Raw genomic sequence first — 17,757 nt, 5'->3', positions numbered from 1 at the left:
GTTGCCTGGGCTGGAGTGCAATGGCACGATCTCGGCTCACTGCAACCTCCGCCTCCTGGGTTCAAGCAATTCCCCTGCCTCAGCCTCCCGAGTAGCTAGGATTACAGGCACCCACCACCACGCCTGGCTAATTTTTTGTATTTTTAGTAGAGACAGGGTTTCACTATGTTGGCCAGGCTGGTCTCAAACTCCTGACCTCGTGATCTGCCTACCTCGGCCTCCCAAAGTGGTGGGATTACAGGCATGAGCCACTGCACCCAGCCAACTAGTCTTTAAAAAAAAAAAAAAAAAAAAAAAAGAACTTAGGGCCCGTATACTATCTTAATAGGGAAAAAGGAAGGGGTGAAAGCACATATTATGGGCTGGGTGCGATGGCTCACGCCTGTAATCCCAGCACTTTGGGAGGCCGAGGCAGGTAGATCACCTGAGGTCAGGAATTCAAGACCAGCCTGGCCAACATGGTGAAACCCCGTCTCTACTAAAAATACAAAAATTAGCCGGGCATGGTGGTGCACACCTGTAATCCCAGCTACTTGGGAAGCTGAGGCAGGAGAATTGCTTGAACCCACGAGGCGGAGGTTGCAGTGAGCTGAGATCATACCGTTGCGTTCCAGTCTGGGCAACAGAGTGAGACTGTGTCTTAAAAAAAAAAAATTAAAAAAAAAAAAGCACATATTATGGCAAAACAAATGAGTTTTTGGAAAGATAAATAGGCCCTTAGGAGCTGAGATGGGAGATGTGAAGTCTTGTGACAATGTCTGCTTAGGTGTGGTGTGGAAACTACTCACATCTTCCAGGGAAGAGTCAGTTGCTCCCAGGGAGCAGATTTGGGCCTGTATACCATCTTAATAGGGGAAAAGGAAGGGGCAAAAGCACATATTATGGGCTGGGCGCAATGTGCCCAGTGCAGGAGGCAGACGTGGTTTATGGTTGCTGTTGAAACCAGTGCAGGGCCCGATTGCTTTGTATTGAGTGTTGAGGATCCTGGTTTTGTATCAGCCATGAGTTTGCAGCTCTGGGACACACTTGATGTTGGCTCAAGGGGAAATGAGGTTGGAAGGGCAGGGTGGTTGGATTGGATGTGGGCCTGGGGCCATTGCTGATCTACAAAGTGTTCATCACACGGGAATAATAGAGCTGGCTGCAGACCACAACCAGCAATATTATTTAAAAGTAAGGTCACACTTTTAATAATAAGTCACATTTTAAGTTATTATCAATTTATAAAACACACTGTTGGTATAATGATAGCTTTTCAAGAAGGATATAAAAAGGCATGTTGGGCTGGGTGCGGTGACTCATGCCTATAATCCCAGCACTTTGAGAGGCTGAGGTCGGCGGATCACTTCAAGCCAGGAGTTTGAGACCAGCCTGGCCAACATGGTGAAACCCTGTCTCTGCTAAAAATACAAAAAAAAATTAGCTTGGCGTGGCGGCGCATGCTTGTAATCCCAGCTACGGGGGAGGCTGTGGCAGAAAAATCACTTAAAACCCGGGAGGTGGAGGTTGCAGTGAGCTGAGATCGCGCCACTACACTCCAGCCTGGGCAACAGAGCCAGACTCCATCTCAACAAAAAAGAAAAAAAAGAAAAAAAGTAAAAAGGCATGTTGAAGGTACCTGCTTGTGGAAAGTTGCAACTTGACAGGAGGTAGGGCGAGCACTTCTTAGAAAGGAGGAAATGGGCCCTCCTGCTACAGAGACCCACAAACATAGACTGAGGCCTGCAGCCTAGGAGACTCAAAAGAGGCAAAGGTGAATAAGAGTCAAGGTCTCCAAGTCAGGGTCTGACTCTGGGGGTGGGGGTCACATATGATGGAGGATGTCAGGAGGGCTTCCTGGAGGTGGTGACATTTACCAGGGGGGATTTTAGGTGGGGTTTGCGAGACAGTAGGACCTGGCTGAAGAGCGTAGGCTCCTTAGACAGGAGTGGGAATTCAGGCTTGAAAATGAGTTGGCCAGATTACAGGGGTCCTCAAATGCAAGGGAAGAATTTCAACTTTAACAGAGGAGCCTGGGAAGCTGTTTGGGAAAAGGAGTGATAAAGCGGGAGGGGTCCTCCAGCAGAGCCCTGCATGGGCGGGAGGGAGCGAGATGGGAGGTGGGTGTTGGTGAGGGATGATCCCAGTGGTCCAGGGGAGCAGTCATAGGGTGGAAACTAACCTCGTGGGGTCTGGGCAGGAAGGGACTGATTTGAGACACCAGGAAGAAATAGCCAGTAGGACTTCGGTGAGAGGGCTGGGGGTCGGGGAGGGGTGTGTGGAGAATGGGAGCTTGAGTCTCTGAAAACAGGCAGTGTTCCAAGGGGGAGACCTGAGGCAAGATGTGGAGAGGCAGCTGAGCTGGGAAGCTGGAACGGAGGTGTGGTCACCCCAGGAGACTAAGTCAGGGGGCGAGGGGACCCCTGGGAGCTATCCAGACCCCAGCACTAGGGAATACGGAGGGGAGAAGGAGGGGAGAAGAACCGGCTGGTGCGTGTCAGGCACTGCCCTCGAGGTCAGATGGGGTGGGGCTGGATACTGGCCATGAGGATTTTTTCAAGAGCTTGGTTAATAGTGAGACGGGCGGACACCAGATGGCTCGGGCTAAGAAGTAAGTGGGCGGTGGGAAGCTAGAAGCCGTGGTGTAGACCCACTTTGAGAGGTTGGGCTGTTCAGACAGGGAGAAAGTTCACAGTTTGAGGAGGTAGATAGGTCAAAAGAAGAGGGTTTGCTTGTTTTTGAGATTGGGGCATCCTGAACGTTCTCCCAGGCCAAGTGAGAAGAAACCAGAAGAGGAACATGTCACCCAAATGTGCTGAAACAGCCCAGCAGCTGCGCTGCCTCACAGAGAAAATGTGCAGAGGCCCCTCTGTCCCACCATGCCTGCCTGGGGACGGCCTTCACTCGGGCTACTCAGGGTTTCCCCAGCCTGCCAACCCAAGGGTGGCAGGAGCTGTGGGTGCTCCCAGCCCCTTCTCAAGGTTGGTCTGTGGGTAGAAATGTGGGCTGCCTCGGGGCGTCACAGCTACAAATGCATACCAGCCCTCAGAACCACATTCCTGCTCCCCAGCCCTTTCCTCTGCACCCCCATGCAGAAGCGCGGCTACCAGCTCACAGAGGATAGGGAGGGATATTGCTCTTGGCATTTGATGGGAAGCATCTGCTGCATCCCACTGGGGTGTCGCCCAGGATGGATTGGAAAAGAGTTGGCAGGAAGGCTGAGCTCTGTGCTCACAACCTGGCTTGGTGGTGGCCAAGGAGCTTGGCAGGAGCAGAGTGCAGGACCTGGGAACTGGGGGTTGGTGCATGTGTGCATGCACGTGTGTGTGTGTGTGTGTGTGTGTGTGCTGGGTGGGTAGGGAGGAAGCTGTGAAACCACATCCCCTCCTCTCTGCTGTTGTGTTGCTGTGTGTTTCAGCAGCACGTGGGTGTCACCACACTTCCTAGCAGGTGTCAGCCTCCAAGACTGTTCTGGGCTCTTCTCCCAGTTGGCTGAGTTGGAGGTGGGAGTCCCAACTGTCCCCTGTGGCTTCCAGAGTGGGACCTTGCTGTGGGAGAGGCTGGCCAATGGTGCTCCCTCCCCTGTGACCCTTCTGTTGGGTGGGTCACGAGGAAGGACTGTGGGTGTTGCCCACAGACAGGTGGACATGTGGCAAGGACACCTTGGGGCCTTCTTTCTGATGCCCCTTGAAGGGGGCACTTTCTCAGCTTTGAGATGAGTCTCTGTGGATGTGGGAAGTTCACTATCTCAAGAGCAGCAGCCTTGGAAAATCCAACACAGAACCCCGAGTAGGGGCGGGAAGGGGTCCTGTCCCGCTCACTGGCTGCCTGGCAGAGTTCTGCACAAGGAAGCGCCTGTGTTGCTGTGGGCGGAGGAATGGACTGAGGGCTACATTCGCTTCCTGTTGCCGCTGTGACTGCTTATCACAAACTCAGTGGCTTAAAGCAACAGAGGCTTCTTCCTTTACAGTGCTAAGGGTCAGAAGCCGATCAGTCTCACCCGACTAAAGTCAAGGTGTTGGCAGAATCCATTCCTGCCTCTTCCAGCTTTGGGTGGGAGGCTCTGCTGGAGTTCCTTGGCTTGCGGCTGCATCCCTCCAGCCTCTGCCTCCATCCTCATACAGCCTCCTCCTTCTCTGCAGTCAGATCTCCCTCTGCCTTCCTCTTTTTTTTTTTGAGACGCGGAGTCACCCAGGCTGGATTGCAGTGGCACAATCTTGGCTCACTGCAGCCTCCGCCTCCTGGGTTCAAGCGATTCTCCTGCCTCAGCTTCCCGAGTAGCTGGGATTACAGGCATGTGTTACTACACCTGGCTAATTTTTGTATTTTTAGTAGAGACAGGGTTTTGCCATGTTGGCCAGGCTGGTCTCGAACTCCTGACCTCAGGTGATCTGCCTGCCTCAGCCTCCCAAAGTGCTGGGATTGCAGCCATGAGCCATCACACCTGGCCTGCCTCCCTCTTAAAGGACGCTTGTGATTTGGGGCCCACCTGGGTAATCTCTTCATCTCAACATCTTCAGTTACATCTACAGAGTCCCTGTTGCCACATGAGGTAACACAGTTTGGGGAGGGAGAGTTATTCAGCCTACCCTAGGGGCCTGTGGTGTATCTCAGGGCCCTTTTGATTTTAAGATATAAAGCAAGAAAACAAACTGGCTCAAGGGGAAAAAAGGACACGTTGAATTCTGTTGTTTTAAATGTATATTTTTTTATTGTGCTAAAATGCACAGAACATAAAAGTTGCCATTAGTAACACTGAGTACATTCACAGTGTTGTGCAACCATCAGCACTGTCTAGTGCCAGAACTTTTTCATCACCCCAAAGGGAAACCCCGTATCCATGAAGGACTCACTCCCCATTCGCCCTCTCCAGCCCTTGGCAGCCACCAGAATGCTTTCTGTCTCCATAAATTCGTTTTTAATAAGTGCAATTCTGTGTGACTTTAAAATAAATAAACATGAGCACGATGAGTTGCTTATTGGAAGGCTATCCATGCGGGGAGGCCGGCGTGTGGAGTACCTAGGCCTCCGGAAGGGCAGGAGTTGAAGGGGCGTGGATGTGCCGCCCTCTCCTCCCCTTGCTCCTTCCTTGGGGTCACTGCCTGAGTATCCCTCTTTGCAAATGGCCCCAAATAATGTCTCAGCCCCCACGTCTGCATCGCCTCCTAGCTTCAGGACCCTCCACCAAAAAACATTCCAAGCTTCAGACTCACTCCTGGGAAAATTCCAATGGCCTCACTCTCCCTTTTGAGCCAGCCAGGTCCCATGGCCTGTGGCGGGCTGCCTTTTTGAGTCCTGAGCACCTGTGAGCTAGGGAAGCAGGACAGGCACACCCAGGGAAGGGGAAGAGTCGTCGGCAGTCACAGTAATTGATATCTTTGGAATCGTCTAAGAGATACTTAGCGTGTGCCTAAAACATTCATTTCTTTTTGTGTTTGTTTTTTGAGACGAAGTCTCGCTCTGTCACCCAGGCTGGAGTGCAGTGGCGTGATCTCAGCTCACCGCAACCTCCTCCTCCCAGGTTCAAGCCATTCTCCTGCCTCAACCTCCTGAGTGGCTGGGACTACAGGCACACACCACCACGCCTGGCTAATTTTTGTATTTTTAGTAGTGACGGGGTTTCACCATGTTGGTCAGGCTGGTCTTGAACTCCTGACCTCAGGCAATGTGCTCGCCTTGGCCTCCCAAAGTGCTGGGATGACAGGTGTGAGCCAACACACCTGGCCACATTCATTTCTTAGGAGAAGCTCTGCATTTTCTGACAGTGAAATGTCCCCAGGCGGGTGACACTGATGGTGGGATCTGTGGCCTCACCAGTGTCTTATGAGAGATGCCGCTGTGTGTTTCACCAAGCTGTATCCTATTGTCCTCTGAATGTGGCTTGAAGACATGGTGCCGAGAATGATCTGGGAGGCTCAAATCATAATATGGTCCAAATCAACAGCTCTCTGATGACCTGGTATTATCCTAGGATCAAATTGAGACTATCCGAGGATGGGCGTGGTCGCTCACGCGTGTAATCTCAGCACTTCAGGAGGCTGAGGCGGGCGGATCAGTTGAGGTCTGCAGTTCGAGACCAGCCTGGCCAACATGGTGAAACCCCATCTCTACTAAAAATACAAAAAGTAGCCGCCGGACATGGTGGTGTGCACCTGTAGTCCCAGCTACTTGGGAGGCTGAGGCGGGAGAATTGCTTGAACTCAGGAGACGGAGGTTGCAGTGAGCCCAGATCACGCCACTGCGCTCCAGCCTGGGCGACAGAGCAAGACTCTGTTCCCCCGCAACCAAAAAAAAAAAAAAAAAAATTTGAGACTCTCCGAGCTGCACTGTCCAGCATGATAGCCGCTATTTGCACGGGGCCATTTGAACACCTGAAATGTGGTGATTCCAAATGGAGAGGTGCCGTGTGTGTGAAGTGCACTCTGGGTTTCAGAGTCCCAGCAAGGGGGAAAGAAAAGAATGTCAAATATCTGTCATTTTTACATTGATTACATGTTGAATTGATAATATTTTGGGCTCTGTTAAGTGAATGATATTAAAATTAATATCACCTGTTCTTACATTTTTTTAATGATTTCTTTTTTCTTTTCCTTTCTTTTTTTTTTAAATATGGGGTCTCACACTGTTGCCCAGGCTGGAGTGCAGTGGCGCGATCTCGGCTCACTGCAACCTTTGCCTCCCAGGTTTGAGCGATTCTCCTGCCTCAGCCTCCCAAGTAGCTGGGATTACAGGTGGCTGCTACCACGCCTGGCTAATTTTTGTATTTTTAGTAGAGACAGGGTTTTGCCATGTTGGCCAGGCTGGTTTTGAACTCTTGACCTCGGGTGATCTGCCCGCCTCAGCCTCCCAAAGTGCTGGTATGACAGGCATGAGCCACTGTGCCTGGCTTGTTCTTACATTTTTTATTGTAGCTGCTGGAAAATGTAAGGTTGCGTCTGTGGCCCATGTGCTGTTTCTGCTGGAGGGTTGGACCGAGGGCCAGCCGAGAAGGCTCTGGGGCTGCTCTACCTGAATGCTGAGTGTGTGCTGAGCGGTAGAGAACTTTGAGAAGTGCTGAAGGACAGAGGCTCTGTGTGGGGGATGCAGCCCCAGGCCGGAGATGCCTTCTCTGTGCTCTGGAGACCCTCATTTGGTGACAGCAAGAGGAACCACTGCAAGAGGGGCGGCCACCTCAGCAAAGCACCCAGGATGCTGGCCTCCCAGCTCAGGAATCCAGAGGCAGAGGAGGGGAGGAGGCTGGGCTTGGAGGAGAGCAGGGTCTTGGGCCCTGGGAAAAGCCTGGGGGGCCAGAAAGCTGGGGGACAGATTGAGGCCAGAGGCAAAGAGAAGGAGGTTCGGAGAGGAGGGCCAAGGAAGAAGGGTTCTGCCCACGGGGAGGGAGGAGGCTGACGGGACAGGGGCGTGGTGGGAGCTGCATCCTCGAGGCTTTCTGTTGACCCTGACACCTGGCCAGAAAGGAGTTCCTTCTGGCATCCTTTGTCAGTGGTTTCTGGAGCTGCCCTTTAGGGGCCAGTGATGAGGGTGCCCTGGGCTGGGCTGCAGGCAGTGGAAAAGACAGGCTCTTCTCACTCCCAGTGCTGGGGAAATTAGCTTCTTGGAGGAAGGGGGAGCTGTATTTTCTGAGTGGCCGCACTTCCTGGCCTAGACATGTGTGTCTTGCTGTAATTTTGGCGACTGGTGTTGGTGGTGCCCATTTTATGGATGGGGAAGGTCAAATTCCACAGATATTGAGTGACAGGCCCAGGGCCTTGGATTTCAGTGTTTGACCCAGAACCCAGGTCTCTGATCTGCCACCAGCCTCCCTCCCATTCAGATGGGAACAGGGACTCTGGGCATGCAGTCGTCTCCCAGACACTCCCCCGGCTCTGGCCTGGCGCCCGGAGACCAGTGGCAGCAGCTCCCCACGGCCGTTCACTGTGAGGATGGGGAGGGCCGTGGGACCAGGAGGCCTTAGTGGGAAAGTTGGCCATGAGGAGTGGGAAGCGATGGGTCAGATGCCAGTGACTGCTGGCTGGGGAGCCGCTGGACGTGGCTGGCCTGTTTGGCCAGTGTGGCGGGTGCCCCGGGGCTTCAGTCACCCCCAGCCACGTGTGGGGGTGCGGGATGGGAAAGGTAAGAGTGTGTGGAGCCCAGTCAGCACTCAACACGAGGTCCCGTAGGGGCTGCCTGAGGGCATAGCTTCCAGAATTCAGCCCCTGGCCCTCAGAAGGTGTCACCAAAGGCTTCTTTCCATTTGAGTGAATCCCTCCCAGCCCCCAGCAAGCCCTCGGAACGAGCCCACTCCCAGGCGCTCTCTCCTAGTGTGGGAGTGGCCACGCCCCTGCTGGGAGTGACTCACTTGGGTTCAGAGGTCGTGGCACTGAGATGGGTCTGGCAGATCCCAGCGTCCAGGCCCAGCCCCTATAGTGTCAGCTCCCTCCTCTGGGGACCCCCTTGCTTGTGCCCCTCTGGGTCCCAGCACATCCCAGGCCTGCAGGGAGGGGGAGAGGAAGAGACTGACTCACTGGCCAGGTCCCCCAGGGGCTGGAGAGGCTGGAGAGGCAGGAGCTGGATCGGATCTGAATCCAGAGGCTCTCGGAGGAAGAGCTCAGGGTGAGCTGCGCCCCCATCCCCTGCCCCTCCTCTCCTGCTCCTTCTCCCTTCCATGGTCCCAGCCAGCAAGCACCTGGGGTAGAGGGGACAAATCCAGGTGGCTGTGTTCCAGCCCTGGCTGCAGGTCTGAATGGCTTTCTGGGGTGGCTGGCCATGCTCCCTGAGAGCCCAGCTGTGGCGATGTCTGAGCAGGTAGGTGGGGGAGCACCTAGGAAGCAGGGGTGTCAGGCAGAGCACAAGGAGAGAGGGTGTCCAGGTCAGTTTCAGGACCTGGCTGAGAGGAGGGGGCTCCTCACGGGCACCGCCTCTGGCAAGCACAGGGACAAGGGCAAGGACGGCATGGCCAGAGGTCCCTGGGAGCCTCTTCCCCTCTCTTCTTCCTAGCAGCTCCCCCTCGCTCTTCCCAGGGACCCTGTCACTTTCCTTTAGCGTGTGGCAGCTCCTTGGCGTCCCTCCCGTGCCTTCAGGTTGCTTCTGCGCCGGGCCTGCCGCTGGGCGCCCCTATCTCTGCCTGCCCCCTCCTCCTGCTCCCCTCGCCCTGCCCCCTTGGAGCAATTCCCCACCGAGCCTCCCTTCCCAGGCAGTCGAGGTCCCTCCCTACCTCTGCCCCGCGCTCTGGGAGGCTCCTTGTTCCGCGACCACAAAGCCCCTTTGATCCTCTGCTCGGCTCTGAGCCATGTGACCCGGTGGGCGGGCCGCGGCTCTCGGCGCGTCCAGCGCAGCCCGACGTTCCGCTGCTGGGGTGAGTCCTGCTCCTTTGTTCTTCCCAGCCTTGCACCACTGGCTCGGGGGCTCTCAGGTGGCGCGGCCGCGAGGCGGACCCCGATGGCCATGGTGGCGGGGCCGGGAGCCACGCTGTCCCTGGGCCCCGGCCCGAGGCCGGCAGGACTGAGTAGGGTCCCCAGGAGAGGGGTGGCGGGGAGCTCGATCTCCACGCGGGGACCAGATTTTCGGCCTCAAAATAGAAGAATAGGGCTTTGTGTGGTCACAGCTATCTCTTTGTAAATATTTGGCCAACTAAGCTGAGTGGCTAAGTTCTCCTCCTGCCCGGAGCTTCTTGGAACATGTTTCCTTTTCGCAAGGGGTTTCCCTGGCTTCCAGGAGGGCCAGGAAGAAATTCGAATTGGCCACCGCTTTCTCTAAAATCACTCCGCTCAAGTTATCACCCCTCTGGGCTCCCGAAGACCGGCTGGCTGGAGGCTGGAGATAATCTCAAAGCTCGAAATGCCGTAACCGAAGCTCCCCGCGGCGCCGGCACTGGGATCCAGGGAGCTGCTGCTACAGCGCAGTTCTGGATTCCTGGATGTGTTGGATATGTGCAGGGCGTTCCTGGGAGGAGCGGGGAGGGAGGGTGCTGCTGGCAGGGCTGGTCTGCGTGTGCTTTGCTTCTCTACAATGGCATGCTGCGTGTCGGCCATGCAGAGGCATGTCAGTGAGCAGGGGCTGAGGGATCTCCCTAACGGACCTGCTATCAGAGGGTCTTTTCATACTGGGAGAACCCCAGAGACTAAATCATGCAGCCAACAGGGGGTGGTCCCCAGCCTCAAAGCAGGGAGGGGCGAGGAGCTTTGTAGGCAATGCCATCTGCTCCTGAAACGCCGTCCCCGTGACTCTGGGGACTGACTCAGCCTCCAGCCTGCTGCACTTCATCCCTGGCCCCTCTCTCTTTGCTTTTTGATGTGAAATCTGCTGTGTTTTGGTCAGAGGTTTGGGGAACAGCTCTCTGCTCATCTAAGATAAGTTTGTAATTCCTTTCCCGGAGAAAAATATGCCACCCGGAAGCAGGTTGAGCAGTGGTTTTCTGGCAGGTGTGTTTGGGGCTGTGGAGACAGCACCTGCTGGATCAGGACGGAGTTGGAATTTGGTTTGGATCCCACATGAGAAAACCCGTTAGAAGAGGAGGAAGCAGAAAAAGGCCCCATTCCCTAATAATGCTGTGGGTTTTCCTCCTCCATTCATTGCCACCTTGCCTTGAAACTTAATGGGGCCGTGTGTGTTTCCATGAATGTCATTCTCTTTGGCCAACTCCCCCGGCAGCCCCAGGAGCTCCTTTTCAGGAAAAGGAAGAAGGTGTTTGCTTAGCATCTAGTATACGAGTCCTCGTTGGAAAGGTGGGATTCTTGTTTCTCCTTGGGTCTCTTTTGGCTGAGATGTGGTCAAGGAAGGCCTGTGGTGTGGCTCGCCTTTTTTAATGCTCGTCTCTGGAGACCTGAGTTGCTGCTGACTCCCAGCTTGCCCCTCCTGTCCCCTGGCCATTTCTGTGTCGGGGTGGCTGAGACACTATTGCATCGGCCACTTTGTGTGTGTTCCCACTAGCCCCCGCCCCTGTAGGCTGTCATTGTGATGGTGATGGGGCCAATTCAGCTGCGGTGGGGAGGACCCACTGTGTGCGCCTGGGGGGTGGCGTGGGGCATTCTGGGATGAGAAGATGCGACTTCTGCCCTGAGAGCCCTGTTTTAATGGAAGGCGGGGGCATAGTTGCAGGCAGAAGCCATCAAGCACTGTGATCAGACCAGCATTCCATGTCAAAAATGGCCTTGTTGGCCGGGCGCAGTGGCTCATGCCTGTAATCCCAACACTTCAGGAGGCCAAGGCAGGCACATCACCTGAGGTCAAGAGTTCGAGACCAGCCTGGCCAACATAGTGAAACCCTGTCTCTACTAAAAATACTGGCTAATCCGGGCATGGTGCTGCGTGCCTGTAATGGCAGCTACTCGGGAGGCTGAGACAGGAGAATCACTTGAACCTGGGAGGCGGAGGTTGCAGTGAGCTGAGATTGTGCTACTGCACTCCAGTCTGGGCAACAAGAGTGAAACTCCGTCTCAAAAAAAAAAAAACCTTATCTGGGCCTGGGATCTGTCCTCCGAACACTGGGTCCACTGTGCTCCACAAGGACTTTCACCCCGGAAGCCCTAGACCCACTTGGGCAACCAGAGTCTCTGGGTTGACCACTCCCCAGCCCTGGCCAGCCTCCTGGGCCACCGTATTCTCCCAACTTCCTGTTGTGCCACGGCTGGTCCAAGCTGCTCTTATCAGACAATGCGAGGCACTTCCACAGGAGGGGACCACCCCGTCCTTAGGAGCCCCTTCTCCCTGCCCCCAGGCCTGGTGCAGTGTGTGGCTTCCCTGCCGGTGTCAAAGGTCTCAAGGCCCCTTTAAGAAGCCTGTCACCACCACTAGCAGCTTCCGTTATCTGGTTCCTCTGTACATGTAAGCCTTTCCCATACACCCCGGATGTTTAGGGCTTCCGCCCTCTCTCCCTGGCCGGGAGTGTGGGAAGAGGGCTTTATTTCAATGCTTGAGAGTAGGGTCAATGGCCAGGGTAAGCTGTGGGGGCTCCTCCCCACCAGCCCCTCTCTGCAGCCCTCACCTTAACACAGAGCATTGATACCACCTGGGCTTTGGGAAGACCTGGAGGCTGACCACCCTGGAGGCTCCCAGCGTCCCACAGCCACTCTTTGGGGAAGAGGCTTCCTGAGGGACTTGTGGCCCTTGGCTGGGACTCTAGTCCCAGAGTTCTGCCTTCCGGCGCCGAGCTTTGATTTGTTTATTGAGCGCCAGCCCGGTTCCCGGACAGGTAGGGACCTGTTCCCGGAGCTCAGCAGAGCCTTGGGAAGCTTTCCCAGGAGGGCTCCCGAGGGTGGCAGCCATGCCCAGTCCGCTGTACGTGTGAGTTTGTTTGATGAGGAATTGGCTGGGAAGGCGCGGGTCTAATTACAGGCCCATGAGGGTCCCTCTCGCCCCCACCCAGGAAGCAGCGGAGATCCTGGCACACTCAGCACCTGGTCCTGTGCCTGCCCAGCTGCCGGTGGAATCATGGGAGCCTTGCTCCGGGGCCTGTAGAGCAGCAGTGGGAACCTTCCCCACCTCAGCCCCTCCCAGGGCTGGCTGTTCAAACTCGCCGCCGCTCAGCCTCTTCCTCCTCTCTTTCATCAACCCTGGGAATCGCACACTGCCCACCGGGCCCCGGAGGGCGTGCAGGAAGAGAGAGCTTAACACCCAGAGGTCTGGGCCTTCTGCAGGCGCCTGAGCTGCTGTGGCCTGAGCTGGGTTCCCTGCTGGAACCATCACAGTAGACTTAATGATCTGCCTGCAGGAGTTGCTTCATCCCAGCCGACTCCAGGGCTGCAGGGAGGGGCTGGGCCTTGGTTTTGCTGGGGGTGGGGGGTCAGTGCAAAGGGCCTGAAAAGTGGCAGAGGTGATGGCCCATCTGCCCTCCCCCTGGCCGGCCAGCCTAAATGCGATTGGCTCTCTTTCTTTTTTTTTTCCACTCCCTTTTCCCTATAAATAACACTAAATGCGATTTGTCAATGCATTCATTTGGGTTCAGTAGTTGGACCATGGGCAGAAGCACTCCAGATTTGTCACTATCCCTAAGCTAAGGGTGGGGAACACCCTCTGTGAGATCTTGGCTCCTGAGCGCCCAAGGCTGCTCTTGGAACCCCAACTCTGGGTCGGCCTCAGGGGACTGACGTTGATGGAGTTGCTGACATTGACCTCCGGCCTCTGCATGGCCTTCAGGAAGGGGGCCCTTCACTCTCTGTCCCGTCAAGCCTGGCTGGCAGCACTCCCTTCTCAGGCCTGTGCCCCTGGCAGGGCCTGCTGCCCCCGCCCTGCTCTGTGGGTGCCAGGCTCCAAGCACCAGGTGACTCGGTCATCTGAACGGTCACTGAACAGTCATCCTTGCTGGTGTCCCCAGTGGAATGTGCATGGACGTCCTCCCTCCCCCAGATCCTTGTCTTTTATCTCTCAGCCTTTGTTCCAGGGGCCACCACAGGACCAGGAGGTACGCAGACGTGGGTGGCACATCCACTGGGCAGATTCAACCCTGAACCTGCACGCCCCCTCCAAGGGGGCCCCCAGCGGGCGGGGTTGATGGTGCCGTCTCTCTCTCTGTCACTAGAACGGACATGAGGATTGTGTCTTGTCGATCCACGTCCTGAGTTCCCAGATGTCATAGGTGCTTGCTCAACGAGTGTTTGAATGAATGGTCAGCATTGTGTGACCGCAGATTTTCAACTTTTATCCAAATAGTTTGTGGTTTCTGTGAGGCTAGCCCGAGACAGTCTCACAAGAATCTCCATTCTCCCTGCACGCTCCGCACAAGGTCTCCTTGGAGGGTTTTTCAGAAAAAGGGCCAAAGAGCAGCATTTCCTTGGGGATTTGAACACGCTCTCCCCCGGGGCAGGGGACTGCCCTGGAAGATTCCCGGCCCCGCTTCCCATGTGCCACGTGACTAGGAGGGTCTTGGGGCAGGATGGTGTCTTTTGTGCCTTGTGTGCTGGGGCCGGAGGAAACACTGCCCGTGGCCGGTCATCTGCCAGCCCTGAAGACTAATGATGGGCTGGACAGTGGCCCCATTGAGTCGGAGGGAGAATCGCTGCTGTCTGTAGCTGGGGGCCGGGCGGGTGGGAGCCGAGGCCAGGGAGAACAGCGCAGACCTGGCACGGAGAGGCCTGGAGGAGGAGCAGGGGGTCTCAGCTACCCAGGGTGCAGGGACGCCACACGAGGAGCAGGTGTGGTGTGCGTCCTCCTGCGGATTCTCCCCCTCTTGGCTTCGTTACCTGCACTAGGCTTTGTGGTGAGAGGGCACAGAGCGGAGGAAGGTGCCGCGGCTAGGGCAGGCCACACGCTCTGCTAATGGATTGCTGTTACCTGTCGCCTCTGTGGTTTTGCTGTCAGGATCCTCCAGCACCAGGTCCCCACCACCAGGGATGGGCCCCACAGGCACTACTGGCTCCCCAAAGCCAGGGACAGACCCCATAGACAATACTGGGTCCCTGCAGCCAGGGATGGGCCCCCACGGCCAGTACCAGATCTCAGGGACCAGCACCGGGTACCCACAGCCAGGGACAGGCCTCCATGGCCAGTACCAGGTCTCAGGGACCAGCACCGGGTACCCACAGCCAGGGACAAGTCCCCACGGCCAATACCAGATCTCAGTGACCAGCACTAGATGTCCACAGCCAGAGATGGGCCCCTATGGCCAGTACCAGGTCTCAGGGACCAGCGCTGGGACCCTGGATGACTGAAGGAGGGCATGGTTGACTAAAGCTGCAGGAGCCAGCCTGGCCATCCTGAGGCACTAAGCCATCACTGCGGTCTCAGGGGACTCAGACTCCTCTACTTGTCTTCTTGAATTCTGGAATCAGACACACCTGGGTCCAGCCTTTGCCCCCAGGGCTGTGTGCCTGGGATGGTTGCCTCACCTCCCTGAAGCTCAGTGAGATGGGGACGGCTGCACAGGGCCCGGCACAGATGGCACCCGATGGCACAGGGTCACCTGCTCGCATCCATACAGCCTCGGCCCTCGCCCTGGCTGCGTACCGAGAGTCCCATGCCCAGACCTCTGCTGAGTCTCCAAGCTCCTGGTCATGCCTCAGGCCTCCCGTGAGAAGCATCACTGCATGGACCATGCCTCGGGACCTCACCTTGGGCTGGGAACCTTGCTCCAGCCCCCCAAGTCTCCCCTAGAGGCGCCCCATGCCCCATCACTCTCACTGCTTGAGGGGTCAGATAGGGGAACCCAGTGTGGGAGGCCCAGAGGTGCCGGAGCAGACATTAAGCGAGTTCCGTGTTTATGCGCTGGGCCTTGGCAGACACCCTGAATGAGCCTCTTCCCCAGGAAGGAGACTGGGGTCCCAGTCCAAGTTGTGGCCTCAAACCCTGTGACCAAGGGTGGGGAAAAGGCAAGACCCCTCCTCCCAGTCTTCCAGAACAGCCGATAGTGGTGGAAACATGGGGTTCACACTGAATTTCCTTGTAACTTGTTGGAGAGAATTTAGCCCACATTTTCAGGGGTGGAGGTCCGGCCGATTTGGCAGTGTGCCCGTCCCCCTGGCCACAGTTTACTCTGGACCGGGCACCCTGGTGCCCTCCCTCAGTGACGCAGTGAAGTCACTATGACATGTTTAGTTGGTGAGAAAGTGCCTCCTGTAATGTCTTACTCTTCTTAGAGGGTGAATAAGCCTTGTTTATTATAAATAATTATTTACAGAATACATGAGGTTTAACCTAACTCTGGGCCACGGCAGCATGCTCTGGGTAAACCCACGCGCCACCCTAGCTAGAGCCTGTGCCCCCACAGGCTTCCTGGACTCACCCTGAAGGGGGGCTGGATTTTCTGCCTGTCCCGATGAGAGGGCTGCAAGACAGTCCCCAGCGAGCCCTTCTGAGGGCTGTAACCTCTTCCCCTGGTATTTTCCTGCTCGCCAGGAATGTTTCAAGCTTCCAGCAGAAGCCTACCCACCATAGTCGCTTTCTACCCTGCTCACCATCCCTCCTGCCCTCACTCATTCAGCAGACCCCCGTGCACAGCCCAGTGCAGGACTCAGGGTGGGAAGGGGTCCCGGGTGGGCTGGAGCAAGGTTCCCAGCCAGGGCGGGGTCCCGAGGTGGGTCCACAGCCGGGACTGTGATTTGGGAGGCCCCTGCCTTGTTCCAGCCCCGGCACCGCCGCTGTCCTTGTGCTCAGTGGAGACTCACTGGCTCCAGGCTCTAAAACCTCAGCGAGGTCTGCAGACAGGGAGGAGCCCCACTCGCGGGTAGAGTGACTGCCGGGTCCATTTGCCTGTTACGAACCACGTGGCCTCAGACCTGCCATTCCTCCTCTCCTAGAGCTACGGTCTTTTGTCTGAAAAATGGATAATGATGGTTACCATGTCAGGGACCATTTTGAGGACAAACGGAGATGAAACTGAAGAGGCTCAGCACGGAACCTGGACACAGAAGTGCTAAGTGTGTGTTACCAGCTGCGGTGGCTGCCAAGGCCCAACCACATGGCAGCCACGGGCTGAGTGGCGGGCGGGAAGTGGGGAGCAGGAGCATGCAAGACGGGCCTTCCTGAAGTTTCTGATCCAGTGAGATAAGTACACACCCAGCTCTAAGATGGAGTGTCCCAGGAAGGTGGAGACTGCAAAGGCCTTGTGGCGCAGGAGTGTGAGCTGTACCTCTGGGCTCTCTAGAATTTCGCCCGAGCTCAGGGAGGACGTCAGCTCAGATATAGGGGCAATGGGAGAGATGGGAGTGAGAAAATGGCTTGGTGTCTGGAAGTGGAGCCTGGAAAGGTGGGCGTGGGGACAGAGGAGGGCCTTGGGGGCCATGGGCCCATGCGTCCAGGAGGTGGAGGTGGTGAATGGGGCCACGGTCGGCCCCACACATGGCACCACCAGCCCTGCTGAGCCTGCACCAGCTCCTCAGGCCCCGTGAGTGCCACTACCACCTGGCACCCCTTGGTCTGATTCCTGCTTCCTGCCCGCCTGGGAAGAGTGAGGCCACTTGCCTAAAGTCCCTTAGCTGTCCTTTCCCATTCTGGCTGCCTCCCGGCCCTGCCCAGAGTTAGCCGTTGACCTGAACTGCCTGGTGCCACCTCCCCAGACTCCTGGGGCCTTGCCCTGGCACCAACAGCCACCTCCATCTTCGTCATTCACTCGCGCATTCACCCAGCAGTGCTTTTTGGGCATCCACTCAGCAATATCAAGGCGCTGAGATGCGGCTGTGGTTAAGACCCGGGCCCGGTCTGTGAGGACCTCGCAGTTGCCATTTCCCCAGAGCACAGCCCCAGCCAGGCACATTGTGGGGTCCAGAAAGAGAAACTAATACATTGCGTTCGTCCATTTTGAGTTGCTATAAAGGAATAGCCGAGGCTGGGGGGTTATTTGGCTCACGGTTCTGCAGGCTGTACAAGTGGCGCCAGCATCTGCTTGGCTTCTGGGGAGGCCCCAGGAAGCTTTTCCTCATGGTAGAAGGTGAAGGGGGAGCTGGCGCGTCACATGGCAAGAGAGAGAACTCCCAGGCTCTTTTTTTTTTTTTTGAGAAGGAGTCTCGCTCTGTCAGCCAGGCTGGAGTGCAGTGGCACAATCCTCAGCTCACTGCAACCTCAGCCTCCTGAGTAGCTGGGATTACAGGCGCATGCCACCGCGCCCGGCTAATTTTTTTGTATTTTTACTAGAGACGGGGTTTCGCCATGTTGGTCGGGCTGGTCCCAAACTCCTAACCTTGTGATCCAGCCACCTTGGCCTCCCAAAGTGCTGGGATTACAGGTGTGAGCCACCTCACCCAGCCCTCCCAGACTCTATAGCAATCAGATCTCCCAGACTTCGTGACCGTGGGGAGGGCACCAAGCCATCCATGAGGGATCCACCCCCATGACCCAAGCCCCACCCCCGCCCCGGCCTTACCTCCAACA

The 17,757-nt window shown here is 56.4% G+C and overlaps 1 protein-coding gene and 1 pseudogene across 7 annotated transcripts in view; both read left to right on the top strand.

Moving 5' to 3' along the window:
• Positions 1 to 6,587, top strand: part of LOC129533869 (uncharacterized) — a 46,124-nt pseudogene extending 39,537 nt beyond the window's left edge.
• SEPTIN9 (septin 9) overlaps positions 1 to 17,757 on the top strand; it is a 222,044-nt gene that overhangs the window by 162,999 nt on the left and 41,288 nt on the right. Inside the window, exon 1 of one of the 7 annotated variants that reach the window (XM_055388830.2) lies at positions 8,346 to 8,571. The exons of 5 other annotated variants lie outside the window; for them this stretch is intronic. The gene's annotated coding sequence lies outside the window, so the exon portion shown is untranslated. Of the gene's footprint in view, positions 1 to 8,345; positions 8,572 to 9,130; positions 9,314 to 17,757 lie in introns of those variants that run through there. One more of the 7 variants, XM_055388828.2, reaches the window with a different exon arrangement.

The sequence above is a fragment of the Gorilla gorilla genome, chromosome 4 (assembly GCF_029281585.2).
Source record: "Gorilla gorilla gorilla isolate KB3781 chromosome 4, NHGRI_mGorGor1-v2.1_pri, whole genome shotgun sequence".
In the NCBI taxonomy this organism is placed as follows: Eukaryota; Metazoa; Chordata; class Mammalia; order Primates; family Hominidae; genus Gorilla; species Gorilla gorilla.
Note: the sequence above shows the minus strand (reverse complement) of the source record. Positions and strands in the feature narration are given on the sequence as shown.